The 16,576-nt window shown below is 36.0% G+C and overlaps 1 protein-coding gene across 6 annotated transcripts in view; it reads left to right on the top strand.

The window, feature by feature from the left end:
* The window catches only part of TRMT9B (tRNA methyltransferase 9B (putative)), a 106,434-nt gene that overhangs the window by 70,729 nt on the left and 19,129 nt on the right, over window positions 1–16,576 (top strand). For 5 of the 6 annotated variants that reach the window (XM_090139413.1, XM_090139414.1, XM_090139415.1 and 2 more), the window contains exon 3: window positions 10,527–10,683. The gene's annotated coding sequence lies outside the window, so the exon portion shown is untranslated. Of the gene's footprint in view, window positions 1–10,526; window positions 10,684–12,045; window positions 12,163–16,576 lie in introns of those variants that run through there. The other variant, XM_090139416.1, reaches the window with a different exon arrangement.

The following is a 16,576-nucleotide window of genomic DNA, read 5'->3' as shown; positions in this document are numbered from 1 at the left end:
TAATCACCTTTTCATAATGTTAGATAGACACAATCAGGCATAATTTCATCTTTGTTTTGAATTCACTCTAAGGTATGTAAATGTGATATTTATTTGGTCTTCTCTTTTTTGATTGTCATGCCTGCAGTAATTTGAGGTATCTCTTTCTCACTTCTTACAAGCTGCTGCAGAACAGAAAAAAATAGTTGAATGTTCAGAATATGTTATTTGTGATCTTTGAATATTTTAAATGATAAATTGATATATAAAAGCATATAAGTCAAAGGCCAAACTGATTTTGAGTGTAAGCATTCTCTAAGGTGTATAATTATATTAGAGAGGAATTACTATGATTTTACTTGCCATGCCCTGCATGTTGGGCTAAAGTCAGTGTCCTTTAAAATCAAATCACAGTTTACTCCAATGCAGGCAGGAACTCATCCATTATTTACAGAAAATTTAATACTGAATGTAAGATTTTCCACAGGCATCTAGGGCACCTCAAAAATCTGCAATGGACAGGAATTGACAGAATGATTTCAAAATATAAAATGAGCTGCTGGTACAAGCATTTGGAAGCCCAAATTATCTCCTCAACTCAGGTATGACATGATCTAAACTAAAAAGGAGAAATTAAACTCTTCTTGGCAGCATGTGCATTTCTCATGAAAAGCTATGTTAAATAATTAGAAGATATGTAGAATCTTGAATATATAAAGCAGCTTTCTGTTTGGTAGTCATCCCACATGATTTGTGACATGAAAGTAGTTTCATGATGGAAAAGGATAGTTTCGGGAATTTTTTGACCAGCAGAATTTTCCAGTAGAACAGTAAAGTTAGAAGGGTTTTTTTCATTACGATTTGCTTGATCTTATTTTTTAATAAGATCAAGAAAATTTTTAATTTATTCTTTAATTCGCCTGTATTTAAGTTTATTTAAGTGAATGTAAAGTGAAGCCTATCAGAAGAAAATAAATATAATTAGGCACAGTCACTAAGAGCCTCACTGTTTAAGGAGGAAGGAGCCTTCCTCAGCCAGAATGAAAGAATGCTGGATTATCACTCCTGTTAGCTCATTCTTATAAGCTGTTTGCAAAAACTGTATGTTATTCTGAGTTCTACTTGATGATTACCTTTCACTATGAGAAAGACATTGAGGCTCTGGAGCATGTCCAGAGGAGGGCAACAAAGCTGGTGAGGGAGTGGCTGAGGGAACTGGATTGTTCATTCCGGGGAAGAGGAGGCTCAGGGGAGACCTTACTGCTGTCTATGACTACCTGGAAGGACATTGTGACAAGGTGGATGGCAGCCTCTTCTCCTGCAAACCTAGTAGTAGGCCTAGAGGGAATGGCCTCAATTTGCACCGGAGAGATTCAGGTTGGATAGTAGGATAAATTTATTCTCTGAAAAAGTGGTAAGGCACTGGAATGTGTTGCCCAGGGAGGTGGTTGAGTCACTAACCGTGGAGGTGTTCAAGAATCATTTAAATGTTGTACTGAGGGACATCAGCTAGTGGGGAAATATTGGTGGTAGGTGAACGGTTGGACTGGATGATCTTGGGGTCTTTTCCAACCTTGGTGATTCTGTAATTACTGTATTTACAGATATATCAATATTATCACATATAAAAAATAAAAACAGAGACACCTTGAGGATTTCAAGTATTTGTAACAATTATCAAAAATTCTTAGGTACATCAATAAAAATAACCGAATAATTCACTAGTAGAAGAACTGAAAAGTTTGCTTTCTGTCAGCTTCAGTATAGAAATTGCTGTACACTGGGTGCCTTTTGACATTTTCTTCTTTTGGATTTCATGGCATTTTAAGTTGATAGTAGCTCATAAATAGCAGCATTTATTCATCTACCATTCAAAAAATATATTTGTGCAAATTTTATCAGGTAATTTGACAAAGGCAAAATACCTGGGGAGCAGCAGATATAGATTTTTTTTTATTTTATTTTTTTCTTTTTTTCCCCAGAATTAAATCCTTACTTAACCTTACAGTTGTGGAAATTCTTATTCTTATTCTTATTCTAGCCCCACTGGTCTCAGTGCAGTTCCCTCTGGTTTACAGTGAGATAGGTAGAGATTCAGGTGCTATACACACAACAGCAATTTACAGGAATATGAGGATATGAGGTATTAGTCTTTACTTCTGAGTATTTGGAGACCTAAGGTAACGGTGAGGATATAATGAGATCAAAGCCCCCAGATAATTTTGAGGTGCTTGAATACTTCCATTTCAAAATGTTTATCTGTTTTTATTAAAGTAGATGCAATATACAGTTTTGTTGATAATAACAGCACTGAGCCCTGAAATTAGGCATCATGGCTAAGACAAAACATTTTTCAGGCCTGTAAGTAGACATTGGAAACTCCCTCTTACCTTGAAATCTCTTAAGTATTGCCATCTAAATTGAAATTTTATATAACTGAGTAGAATACTGGGTATTTTCAAAACTTGTGTGGGAGAATTGCTAGTAACTTTGAGATACTTATAGTTATTGTGCAAGACTCACCTTTTCCCCTGTGCAAGCAGCAGTAATCATCATGCAGCCCTTAGAAATATATTAAAATGTTTCTTAGCAAATATCACCTGCAGCTCTTGGTCTCATTACTCATTTTTATAATACTTCTACTATCTTCTTGTAATATCATTTATGTTTTCCAGAACACTGAAGATAAAGTCATGGAGGAATAGTCTGCTAATCATGTGAATAACCATTCACACAGCTGCTTAACAAAGATTTTAACTCCTTTAAAGGAGATACTTCTTCAATATGCTGTCTCAGTAAACTGGAAGTCTGCAAAATGTACAGACATGAAAATCTTTATGCACATCATTTGCTTCACTGGAACAGTGATTATTATTCAGCAGTTAGAAAGCTTTATTTCTTTAAAGTTGGTAGTTATTTCTTCAGCGTTGGTAGTTATGAATTCACGGGTTTTTGAAGAGGAACAGAGAGTAAATCTAGACTTTCAAAGTTTAATTTTATTTCTTAAATACTTTCAAATACAAAAGCAGCGAAGCATCTGTTGATGTATTTTGACTTTGGAATGTACCGTTTTCCCCTTATCTCTAAATGTGGCTTTCAATCCAGAGTTTAGGACTGCACAGATTAATGTGTCAGAGAAGTAATGGGAAGGAAGTTGATGCCTTCTGTCCACTTCTGAATGAAGGCATTCTGAAGCCTGAAATAGTATTTCATTTCAGTTTGCGAATTTCCTCTTTTTGACTGAGCCTCTTGTGCTCAGCAGCTCCGATTACAAGGACCCCTGTAGGGTCAGGGCTCAGCAGCCTCTGGCAAAGCAACAGCCGAGCTCAGCACGCTGCTCCCTGTCAAGTCAGGTGGCGGTCACACAGGTTGCTGGGTGCTTGCTGGTGGGTGTTGTGGGTGCACGGGGATTTGTGGCAGCGAGGAGGGGACTAACTGCAATTTGGGGAGGGGGTGGCAAGGGCAACGGAACTCAACTACAACTAGGGTTAAGGCTACAGCCCTTCACCTACTGTAGCTAAAGTGTTTCCTCTTCTTCAAGGTGTAGCCATTCACTTTTAACTCAGAAGCATAGAAATAGCCATAAACACACCTTGCTTCTGGTCTGTGAGCCACTTATATTTTAAACTATAAGGAACGTCTTTTCTTGGATCAGTGGGAGGAAGCAGTACTCTGTGATATGCACATTTCTGAGAGAGGTCATAAGAGTCTACTGTATGTATATGAGTAAGTCTAGATACAATCCCTGAAATCCCTGAATCCTATAAGGTAGCTTGAGGCCAATTTTTTTTTTTTTTTTTTTTTAGTAAAGAACATATACGTCAGAAACTAGACAGTAGGTAGTCAAGGTGGCACGATGCATTACAGTTGAATCTGTTATTCACTGGCAGATTGGCTTTCTGTATATCTGTGCAAGTGCTTTAGCTAAGATGCCTGTCACAGGAGTCTGCTGTTCTTCAAAGCACAGCTCATCTGCAGGAGAGCAGACGCTTTCCACTTGGAACAGTGGCTGAGCAGTGAGGTGTGGTTCTATGCTTTTCAAAAACCTATTCAAAGACAGATAAACTGGGAGATGCAGCATAGAGACACAAAGATGCTTTTGAACAAAAGCAGCCTGGCTTCAGCTTAGCTTATTGCTAGAGCTGGTCTTCATAAGCATGCCTACATGGTTTTGGACAGTGACAGACTGGAAGATGAGAGAGGGACAGGGCCAAAATTGTGGTTCTCCAGAGAGAAAGGAAATGGCAATCTATTTTTTTCTGTTCTTTGTGTTTTAGTTTAAAATGTGACACACAGAGCAGGCTTGAAGTAGCACTGTGGCCCAGTCAGGGAGCATGCTGGGAAATACAATGGAAGATTGCACAGTGACTGACAGCTCTGACTTTGTATGTCACTCATGCACATCTTTCCCATATCCTGAATTCCTGAAAGCACTCAGGCACTTCCCTACATAGGTAAGGAATAAAAGGTGATTAAAGAGGCAATAATACTAAAGCAACTAGGAAAAATTGTTTGCTGGTTATGTTGTTTGTGGAACAGGATAAAACATAAATTTTGTTCTTTTTAAGCACAGCATATTAAGTTTGAGAAAGTAAAACTGTCTTCTGTGTAATGATTGTGTGGGAGACCTTTTCTTCTCATGGATCTAGCTACCAAAATCAATGGCATTAGAAGGTATGGTAACAACATTGTTCTTGAGTTTCCTTACATTTTCAGAGTCTGGAAAAGTACAAATGATCGCTGAAGATCTAACACATAGCTGTTACGTGTTCTTCTTGCTACTTAGCTTGAGCACTGCCAAAGTTTCCTTCAGGACTTTCACTAAACCTCTAGGGCATGTTGTAAAAAAAAAAAAAAAAAAAAAAATTATATATATATAAGAACCCATTAGTAATTTTCAGCCAACTTCCAAAGGGAGCCATAGGATTTCTTAACATCGAAGTATTGCACAGAGAAGAGGATGAAATATTGTAAAATGTCTTTGAAATACCACCAAGAACATTAAGATTCAAAAAAATCTTAGATCTGAGCCAAACTGACCTCCTTCTTTCTTGGTGTGACATATTTTCATATAAGAATTGACCTGTAGTCTTCACTGTTGCAAGATTCCACAGATCATCAGTTGCCAAGAAACAGGAATCTCATACCTGAGATATGGCATAGATACTGAGTCCTCCTCTTTTCCTGCTAAATTTATAGCCTTCTTTACCTCCTTGCTCTCTAACTCATATTCAAAGGACATCAGGGACATAGCCTTTGAGTCTCTGCCCCTCCGTTTCAGAAGCAGCTGCTGCATTTATTTAGTAAACGTCATACTTGTTATCAAGAAGTTTTTGAATGTCTCTAAAAGAGGCTGTTCTCATTGCTGGTATACAAAAACATAGTGTATTCCTATTAAAATTTTCCTCACTGCTTCTCTTGTATGAAGAATGTTGTGTATGCAGTAGGTAAGTTATAAAGAAAAATTAGTCAGATTAGGAATTCTATCTGCTTTGGTTGAGACTAAGCAAAGAAAATTCTGGCTTGAGTGACAGATAATGAATAAGATATGATTTTTTCTTTTGTTTAAGGAAAATAAATCACAGAGTTCCATTAGCCCACCCATTCCAGGATAGTCTCATAAAAAATCTAAAGGTTTTCAATTCTTCTGCAATGAATTACATATTTAAGTTAAAATCTGTTGGAAATTAAGAAAAACAAACCAAAAAAGCAAGAGGATTTATTAAGAATGTTGGATTCTGTTCAAAACAACTTCATCACAGTGGTAACAATTAGATTACTCTCTTGCATGCCAAATCAATCAGACAAGCCTGAAAAACAATCAAACACATTTTTAAAAAGATTATTCTTTGCTGAATTTAGAAAGATTCTTTAAATAGAAAACTCTACATAAGAGTTTTTCTAGACTTCTTTTCATGCAGCCCAGTTACATTAAATAGGCGACATACAATAGCTATTTATTTTTGTAAAGTACTACCAGAGCACTCAAAGTCAGACAATATAATTAGCATTTCTTATTCCCTGGACACTTAGTAAGGTTGTTTCTAACTTTGATAACATAATGGAGAATGAGTCAGGTACACTGTTAGATAATTTTCCATTGTAATTATATGCCTAATTTCTAGCATAAAATAAGTCAGATAATTAATGCTTTCTATTTTATTGAAAATATTTTAATCTTATTATCCCTTTCAAATACTTTTACAGAAACGACTAAATGAGTCTGGAATGTAGAATTGATTTCTGGATATAAATTATAGAAAGATGTATCTTTATCTAAGAAGCTGAAGTAAGCTTTAAGTCAGAGGAAGCTTATATAACTGGGAAAGACAGGAAATTTAGACTAATCCTCTTGCAAAGACTGGTATGAAATCAAGACAGAAGGCAATGTCCCTTAACAAATTGACTTTGGCTAAGAATACAGATGGATCGCTTCCTCGAGGCAGATGTAGGTGTTGCAGTACTCGTCACTGAAAGTCCCGCTCCTTCAGACATTCATCTGTCTGTTGGCATTAACAGCGTGGCCTCTGCCAAAGCTCATCCATATGGTAAGATTTAAGCACATAAGGACGGTATTTGTAGCACATATATCTTGTCTTCAGCTAACTATTATGGATACTTGAGTTATATTTCAGAGAAACATTTACCTTTCTAAAGGAGTTACTTCACAAAGTCTGAACTATTTGGCTCTTTATCCATGTACAATTCCTGGAATTGTACCTTAGTCCCTTTGTTTCAAAACTTCAGCCTCATATTCAGCGAAGCTAATTTTCAGTGCTCTCCTTGGCCACTGAGAGCTGGAAAGAAACCATTGTGGCTATGTCTATAAAGCCATCTGAAGATTAGTGCAAAATTATCTAGACTAGGATTTATCTGAACTAACTCAAGTGTTGACCGTGGTATATCTGTGAATGTGAATCTTTGGAAGATAAATTAAGACCCTTGTGCTGAAATTCTGCTGAAGATGATTAACAAAGATATCAGAGCCATTAGGGAACTGCAAATGCATTTACAGGCAGGGAAGACAAAAATAAATATATCTCAACAGCAGTAAGCGATCCTGAAAATGCAACTTCGTGCATTTGTGATGGTAGGAGGCAGGGGTTGAAGAAAGCAGCCTGAGACCATAGAACGAGGTTGTCCCTGAGAAACCAGGAGTGAGAGGGGAAGCTAGAACAGAGCTGTCCGAGTCTAAACCGACTGTGTTTTTACCTACAACTGAAATTGCTCCTGTTTCTAGAAACACCACTGAAAACTCCTAGAAAACTCCTAGGGAATTGTGGGAAATTGATAAAAGATGAAAACTCACACAGTTTTCTTGTTGTCTATCACTGTTGGTTTTGTACTTAATGAACATAACTGTCTAGATTGAAATTGCTCTTGCATTTTTATGTAGCTTTACAGGTGACATCTTTCTCACTAAGCTGCTTTGAACAACAATGACCAAAGAAAGTGAAACTTCTGCATATACCTTTTCTTTATAAACAGAAAAATCTGTTGGTCACATTCTTTCCTTTCCAGCAAAGGAATGGGGTAAACTATGAACAGCAAGGACAGCAAAGACTGATATTTGAGTCAGGCAGCAGCATTATTCTTACTGTGTATAAAAGAACTTCTGTCTAGCTGATATGGTTGGTAGATTTTCAGTTTTAAAATTATCCTTCCTAAGAAGTGTATATGTAAAACCATAAGTTTTTTTTGAAAGAGCAGAGCCAGCTCTTCCAGATCTTTAAAGAGACTTAGTTTACAAAAGCACACAGTTTATCTTATCTCAAAGTTCTGAAAATTTCTTATTGATCTTAAGTACAAATCGGTCAGAGATGACAGAACTCCTGTCATGTGTTATTGTAAATGGTTAACGAACCCCAGGTTTTAATGGCACATTAAAAATTCATTTGAACATTACATTAAAATTACATAAAATTAAAACTAGCTGAAACACTTGTTAAGGCTTTTAAACAGGCATCTGTATAGCTCTGTATACAGCAAGGAAGACTGGGGACTTGTGTGCAGATAATCAGATGTAATACATCACCAACTCAGAGTCTAAATTTGGTCCTTGGATAAGTACTTTGATCTCTCCCCTTAATCATCCAAAGACAAAGAATGCCAGTAATTTATGTTCACTCTCAAACAGCTTGATTTTGCTTAACTTACTTACACTGAATTTCTTCAAGTAGGTTTGAACTGGTAGCCAATAACTAGTTAGGAAACAGAAAGCACCGCTGAATAGTAGTGGTAGTGAAATCTGGCTGCATTTGCTCTTTGCTGTTCTTCAGGTTTAGGAAGAAGTATAATATAACACAGTAGTCTAGCTCTTAATCATTTCTTTTAGTTGACTCACATTGCTTTATTGGGGCTGTATTCCTCTTAGATGATCAAAGCTGCCAAGCATTATATATGTACTCCAATTTAGTCTGATAAATTAGTCTATTAGCAGATAGTAGTAGGCAATTATGAAATGCAAATCATTCCAGCTTTTTTAGAACAGGACAAATTTCCCTGTGGAGTTAGCTGTCTATCTCTCTGTCTCTTTTCTATATGCACTGTGAAACTGGGGTGCTAAGTACGAAACACCACCCAGTCTGACAAATAGCTTTAGGTACCAAGCGAATGCAGTCAGAGCCATCAGAGACACTAGCTTTTTCACTGAGAAATAAAATAGGAATGAATAGAATCCTACTTTGTTATAATAACAATATATTTTGACAAATAAATAGCTAAGAAAATAATTAGCTGGTATTCAGTTAAAATCATAGTTAAAGTTGTTGACAGAATAAACAGAAGATGCTATTAATCAATTAAAACTTATCAAGATGGCAAATCAAATATCTTTTGATGTGTTATTGTTGGATTTAATTTGCTGAAATCACTTCTCTGAGTTTCCTGGAATGAGAAGGCTAAGAAACATTATGTTTTTGTGTTGCTGAAAGGAATGGTCTTTTAATATTAGACTTGAAAATTGGTGTGGTGTGGATAGAGAAAAACATGAAGGGTTAGATTTTCTTCATTATATTTAAATTTGGAATTCTAAGGAGCGAGTCTTCAAATGTAGAGGTGTTATAGTTTTGAAAAACTGAGAAAGGAAAACAAAATTATTTGCAAACAAGGCTTTCTTACAAATGAGAGAGAAAGCAGTGTGTAATGTATGTGTAATGTATATGTGCATATATATATATTTTGCCAGACTTCGTACAAAATGTGAAATATTCAGAGATTTTTTAATTAATTGTTTAGCTGATTTCAGGTGGTAAGGAGTTGCTCCTTGTTGTAGAAATGAACATAATCATCACAAGTGTGTGCATTATAAGAAGAAAGGAATGAACTCAGTTCTGTAGTACAATTTTATATTTCACTTGTCCTTGATTGCATGCTGATTTAAGGCATCCCATGCTAAAAAGTGGCTGCTTCTGTAAGATGAAGATGCATACAGATGCAGGTGTCAGATATTGCACCTTGGAGAAGATGCTGTGGGTATTATGGGAACAGTAGTTATCCTCCTAGCTGATGATCTTGTGCTTTTCCTCTGTCATCTTCCTCTCTGTGGAGTCCAGTTATCTCTGACAGGAGGCTTAGCACTTTCACCTAGATTTCCTTTGCGGAAGCAAAGGTAATCAGTAAGGGCAAGCAGCACAGCAGTGGTATATTGCTAGCTAAAGAGTGACTAGATGGATAAAACTTCCCAATGGCTAGAATCAAAATTTGTTAGCTGCAGTGTCCTTTATGAGGACATTATAAAGGCTACAATGTTGATTAGAAGGGCTGTTCTGTGATTCAGATGGTTAATCAGTGAGGTTGAAAATCTGCTTAGAATAGAAAAACAAAGTGAAATGAACAAGGAAGCCACATAAAAACCAAAAATATTTACTTGCAACAAAACCAAACAGAAACTAGGCAAAATACCATAATGTGGGGAGAAAAGCACTGAAAATTTCTGATGCGTGTTCCAATTATAAATTAACAAATGGTATAAAGCAAACTGTGCAGTAACACAACCAAACTAATAATGCTGTAGTAGAGATGGCTACAATTGTACTTATACCCAACAAATTACATGCTTCCACAAGTATTTAAATTTAGTCTATATGTAGCACAGTGAAGAAAACAAGTCAAATTTCTAGCTGGGATACTTGTGTTTATTACAGCTGTGTAAAAATCTCAGTGACTACCTCACATTAGTAACATGTGCAAACTTGGCGACTGTGTCTAGTCTTGAGATTCTTACCATACCTATATTTTTCATTTGATCTGCACTCTGAACTTCAGCTGAACAGGTCTGAATAGATCTCTTATTGATTAAGAAGATCTTAAGATACTCACTCAAATGAAGACACAAGGGCTCAGCCAAAAGGTCTAAATTTAGTGTCATAACGTTATTGCCATGTGTGGCGATCATGGGGATCCTGCTGGGCCTCCACAGGCTGCTACAGACGGACAAAAATCATGTATAGTTCCTGCACTGTATTTTTCAGTGTTCTGGGGATACTTCAGGTGCAGAGGCTTTTGAGGATTACATTCTAACCACTTTTTTTTACCTCTAATTTCAGGTGCTTTTCATGCTAGTGGTTGCTCTGTCATGGCCTAAAAGCTCCATGCGTGACCCAAAGAGAATAATGTTGATTTCTCCTGTGTGATGATACTGAGCAGAACAACATTTTGCTTCAAAAGAGATGTCTGAAAGTCTTCAGAAAGTGAGTTGCATGGGTAAGTTTCAAACGGCTGACAACTTCAAAGTCTCTCAAAATTTTGTTATGCATTTTGGGAGATCATGCTGGTATTCAGACATGTAAGGGAAGTGAAAGTGTAGCTTCAGTAAAATAATTAGTTAGCATTAGTAAACTAATGAATGTTAATTTTCAAGATCCCTATCTGGAACAGAGACTATCACAGTGCTTACACCCAGAATATACACACAAGACTCATTTCCTACCTGTCATGCAGTTGGGATAGGAGGGTCTAACTGGAGTGTGTTGCATATATTTTCTGTTCCTTGATGGCAGGAGGAATTCAGCGAGACTAACCCCACTCTGATCACTAAAATATGCTGATGGGTGGAAATCAGCACTCATGTGTTGGATTGGGATGAGCGTTTTTGTTTGTTTGTTCCTGATAACTGCAATATTTGGTACGTATGGAAAGAAGTCCCAGGGAGTAAGAAGAAAAGAAGGAAGACAACGCTCCTAGGAAAATGGTCTCACTGGGAGCTCAGGGCACCAGAAGTAGCAAAGGAGTCTGTCATATTTACAATACTTCTGGTAGATAGTTCAGCCCAGCATGTATATTCTGAACTTCCTCTCCCACAGAATTTTTCAGTCTATATAAAAAGTCCTTCAAAATTTAGAAGAAGTCTCATATTCATATATGGAAATCCACTCTCAAAGTTTATGTACTCTATAGGAAAAGACACCTAAGTTTTAAGAACAAAAATAGCATAAATTATTGCTCTTTTCTTACTTTGTACCTTGTTTCCATTGAATTAACATTAAGAATGTTTACAGCTTCTATCTATAAGAAAAATTTAAATAGTTGGTAGTGAAAAGTTATTTGACTCCTATCAAGAATTTCTTATATTTTCCTGTTGGAGTGGTCCTGTGAAGATAGAAGAATTATACCCCTAGCACTAAGAAGGAAACTTTTTTTGGATGTAGAGCAGCAAGAGATGTAATGATCCATCATACCTAATTTTATTCTGATAATCACCACAGTTTTCTAAATGAAGCAAGACTAGTAATGCAGCTACAGTAAGTGTGATTTCATAAACATTATAGAAAACCTACTTTAGTTTAATCTTAGCAATTTATTTACCTTTTCTGGTCAATTGTTTACCTTTTCTGGGCAAAGATTTGTTTATAATTTTCATTCAGAAACTCCAATGTTTGCTAACAAATAGTTTTAAAAACAAGCATTCATTGTTTATTTCTGGCTTAGTGGATGGTACAATGAGAACATAAATTAATAAGCGGACAAAACACCATATTTATTCCTGTAGCATATTTGAACAGTAAAATTCCTCATAAATGTCAGCTTACCAGAAATGACTTCATTTCTGTCGTGTATACTAGATACTGGTTTTAAGCAGCATTCAAAATCACTTGTTTATGGTTCTGTTTTTGCAGTGTTTCAGTATTGCTCAGTATACTAAAATCACGTGAAAACTGAGCCACATACAACTACTTCCAAACTGTAAGTGTCAGTGCTGTGTATTAAATTGATAGCAGTCATTCTATATCTTTCAAATCCAGTAGCTCAGGCATCAAAAAGACCCATCTGTATTTTGTTCAAATTCTAACTAGATTTGTAATGCACCTGGTAAATTCCTGCCCATTCAGAAACACAATAATTTCACTGCTGCCAAAATGAGCATTAAGAATACTAATATAGGTCAAGCAGTTTGCTATTAGTATGAGCAACAGCATAAATAACCCATAATTTGCATCCAAAATGAATGAATAGCTGCCATTGTATGATTTAAAACTCTATAAATAAAAGAGAAGGCAATAAGGAAATCCAAGAAAAAGGTTCTTGAGAGACAAAAGAAAGTAATATTACAGCTGAGTTGCTTTTCTTGCCTCAGCTGTGACAATGAGGCTGAAGAATAACTGCGGAAGTGAGTAGAGGACTGTAAAGAACTGGAAAGAAGGACATAGAGGACTGGAAAACTGAGTCTGAATCAGAACAAAGAACCCCTAAAACTCTTGGGACTCTTGAGTTTTAGGAGCTGAGTCTGAATAAGGTTTATAATCTCTGTTTTCCCTCATCACCTGGGATATCTGGACAAAGGACTGATAAGATCCTGATAACAAAGCATGTAGAGTGAAATTTGCCATCCTACATAGCCAGTTTTTTCTATAAACAATGTACACCTACTGTACATTGTACAGTACTTTGTACATTGTACTGTACAATGTAAATCTACTCTAAGCTATTACTAGATGGAATGTCTATAGGGGATTGGGACTGGTGTCTAGAAAGTTAAGATGAGCTCTGTCTTTTTCATGGACTTTTTGTGTGTTTGGGGACAAATAATTTAACTCCTGTGATACAAAGGCTGTAAATTTCTAAATACAGGTAGCAAAGTTTGTTTTTCAAAGAGAAGTAGATGCATTAGAGGCCTGCAACTTTCTCCACCCAGGAAAGGGCAAGAATCACAGAAACACCAATGCTGGAAAAGACCTACAAGATCATCCAGTCCAACCATCCACCTATCACCAATAGTTCTCACTAAACCATATCCCTAAACATATGCATCTGCTTTAGTACTGCATTTTTCACTCTCTTTTTGCACCTTCTTACCTTTACTTCTCTCTGATACTGAATTTCAGTTAATACTTGAACATTCACTGAAATGAATTTTTATTATATACTTCAATTCAGATCAAAATGTCAAAATGCTGCAGGAAAGTAATCTTTATTCTTAGCCACAGAGAGGAAATGTAAATGCTTGAAAATCATGTCCTTGTGGAATGCCTGCATCATTTTTTGCAGAGGCAAGAAATTTAAGTACTGAGGGCTTTGTCCTGCATGGAGACTGCCAATGAATAGTAATTAGTCCTTGTAAGATAAATAAATCCAAATCTCCTTCCTTGCATGCCAAATAGGGTTTTATTGCTTCAGGATATTGGGATGCTGCTCAGTCTCTGACAATATGCCACCCTAACATCTATAGTGCATTGATGCCAGCAGTCCTGAAACAATTGTGTTCATCTGCGTTCAAGGTAGTTAGGCACCAAATTATTTCATGTTGTTTATGCTTGACGTTATCTTATTAAGAAACACTCTGTCCCTTTGATACTGCAAAAACAAGAGGAAACTCAACAAACCAAATGAAAAGAACCCTCCACAACAAGCAGACAACCAATAACCTCAAAATCCATCCAAGTATATTTCTTTAACTTCTGCTTCTGAAAATTGACACTGTAAAACGAGGAAAGATGACACTGAAACAAAATTTAACAAAAAAACTGTCAAAGAAGGTGTTCTCAATCTGATTGATAGCCAAGTTTTTCTGTGTTTTAAAAACTTTTACTTAACTAGTTTTTACTTGATTTAAGTCAAACCTAAAATATGCATGAAGTACAACTTACCAGTGCATTGATTTTGCACATTCTTGGAAACATTTCAGTGATTATCACTGAATGTCACTGAATATCTGAATATCACAACACTGATATCAGTGTTGTGTTCGATCCATCTATGCATTTGGGGTCTGAATTGTTTTCTGGAAAACATCAGGTTTACTTGGTTAAGACGTTATACAGAATAAGTAAGGAACTGGCACTTTAAGGAGTACTATATTTTTACATGGATTTATATACTATTGCTTTTCACATTTATTTTTCAGTTAGTCTCTCCTTTACAGTTGTGTTTCACATCCATTTCCGACAGTGAATTAAGAAAGAAATTTCTCTCTCTTGTGATCGGTTCTGCTTGCCTTACCTCTTGCAACATCCATACTGACCTCACAAAAACTTGTGCTAGTAAGGTGAAGGCCTGTAAGGCTTGATTATAATATTTAAGTATTAAATAATATTGCTTAGCATTTACACAACTTGAAGCTTTATAATTTTCAAAGCACTTTACAAATCTTAACTAGTTAATCCCCACAGCAAATCTGTGAGGTAGGTTATGAAGGCCACACACTGAATATCTCCCACAAGATGAGCTTGCTTGTGTACTAAGCATATGTGAAAAAATATCTGTGCAGTTATGTCACTGGAGTCATGAGTGTTTAATTTTACTGGACCATAGCACTGTCACTTGTTGTGTTTATACTAAATTAGCTTTGATTTCTTATACTCTGTATTGTGACCCAACATGGAATATTAGCATAATTTTACGGATATTTATTATTACTAAAACACCAGGAAACAAATAAGAAGCAGAGAATGTTATCTTTCATTCAAGAAATCAAGTTTCTAGTGCCAATGATTGCAAAGAAAACAAAGGAAGCTCTCAATACTGAAGCTCTCAGGAGAGTAAGTACCAATTTTGAGAATGCGAGTTTTATGTTATTGAGATTGACTATCAAGCCAAAGCATGATTATACTTAAGGGAACTTAAGGCTTCAGAGACTGCATTTCATTTAGGAAATTGTATACTTTCCTAGCTCATATTTTCTTTGAATTTTCATATCCCAGGAAAAAGAATATTGAATAGTTACTGCTTTAGTTGCTTTCAGGCTAAAAATTTCCTATGAAGTGAAAATACAACTTTAACTTCACAGTAATAATGTTAACTTTGTACATCTGTTAACGTCACAAATGCCATTGGTTCCTTTTTTTGTTAGCTCTACTGGAAAACTTTTAAAAACCATTATCATTTGAATGTAACTACAATCACGTGAATCATGTGTAATTACAATCACGTGAAGACCAAATTCACCAAGCAAAGGTGTAAGTTAGTAACTCATGACTGCTCCATTAAAGAGAATCTTCCAAAAAGTGAAAAGTCTTTCTAATACCTGGCTCAGAAAAGAAAGTGATTTTGATTGGCAAGGCATAAATACAAGAGAACCAGACAGCAACTACAGTTTTCGTCACAAATTAGAACAAAAGTTCCTCAATTTTCCAGAGTGTCTATAGAGTCAATGCAGAATTATTTATATTCCCTTCAAGACATAAGGGAAATGAATGCCTTCCTTTTGCTTTCATCTCCAACTGTCTTCTCTGTAAAGCTGGCAATTTGAGAGCTGGTCCTTTGTAAGAAAGAAGCTCTATGACTTGTGAAGACTGACCTCAATTTCTTATTTCCTTTCTGCTACAATGTGGAAACTTTTATTTCCCTACTTTTTACTGTTTTATCCTGTCTTTGTTTTCCTTCCTTTTGTCTTCTTCTTTTTTCCTTTTTTTTTTTTTTTTTTTTTTCATCTTTGGGGGAAAATGACAACCTTGGAAGAAATAATTAGAATTCTCTGTGACCCTAAGGTAAAAATTGTTGTCTGATTCACTATTAAATTGCTTATCTAAGGTTATCTGAGTTTCAGGCAGATCTGGCAAAGAGGAGTTTCCACATGAGAGATGACAAGGGATAAGCAGAAAAGAGACCCTAGAAAGCAAAGGAATAAATGGATGAAACGCAGAAGGAGACCTAATTAGCCAGTCTCACATGCTTGCCACTACATAATTTCAAATTCTCCAAGTGGAGCCTGGTATTCTGCAGACAAGCTCATAATTAAGTACAGAGTTGCAAAGCGCACGCACAAGAGGGCTGAATTAAGGTTTCATGGGTAGCCTTCTGGCTTTCCCAACCTTTGGTCACTTAATTTAGTGACCTAAATCTTTTTTTAATACAGAAAAATTGTTTTCGATGAGGTCTTTTAATTGTTTAGAGAGGAGGAGTTGTTAAGGAGTGCAATTTATTATACAATTACAGATGCCTAGCACTTCAAAGGAAAAAGTATTCTATTTTTATTCTGCATAAATTTGTAAATCATGCTGAGTCCATAATACCTGTGTGGATGTTTTTTTCTTCTTTTTTTCTTTTTTTTTCTTTTCTTTTTTTTTTTTTTTGCCCTAAAGTCCATTAGGCTACATGATTATCATCTACTTCAAATGCATCCGAAGGAGGAAGTTGCCAGAGTTTATAGGACTGTCTATCT

The sequence above is a fragment of the Phasianus colchicus genome, chromosome 4, assembly GCF_987193195.1.
Source record: "Phasianus colchicus chromosome 4, bPhaCol1.hap1.1, whole genome shotgun sequence".
NCBI classification, from domain to species: domain Eukaryota; kingdom Metazoa; phylum Chordata; class Aves; order Galliformes; family Phasianidae; genus Phasianus; species Phasianus colchicus.
The sequence above is the reverse complement of the archived record's forward strand: the minus strand, read 5'-3'. Positions and strand labels throughout refer to the sequence as shown.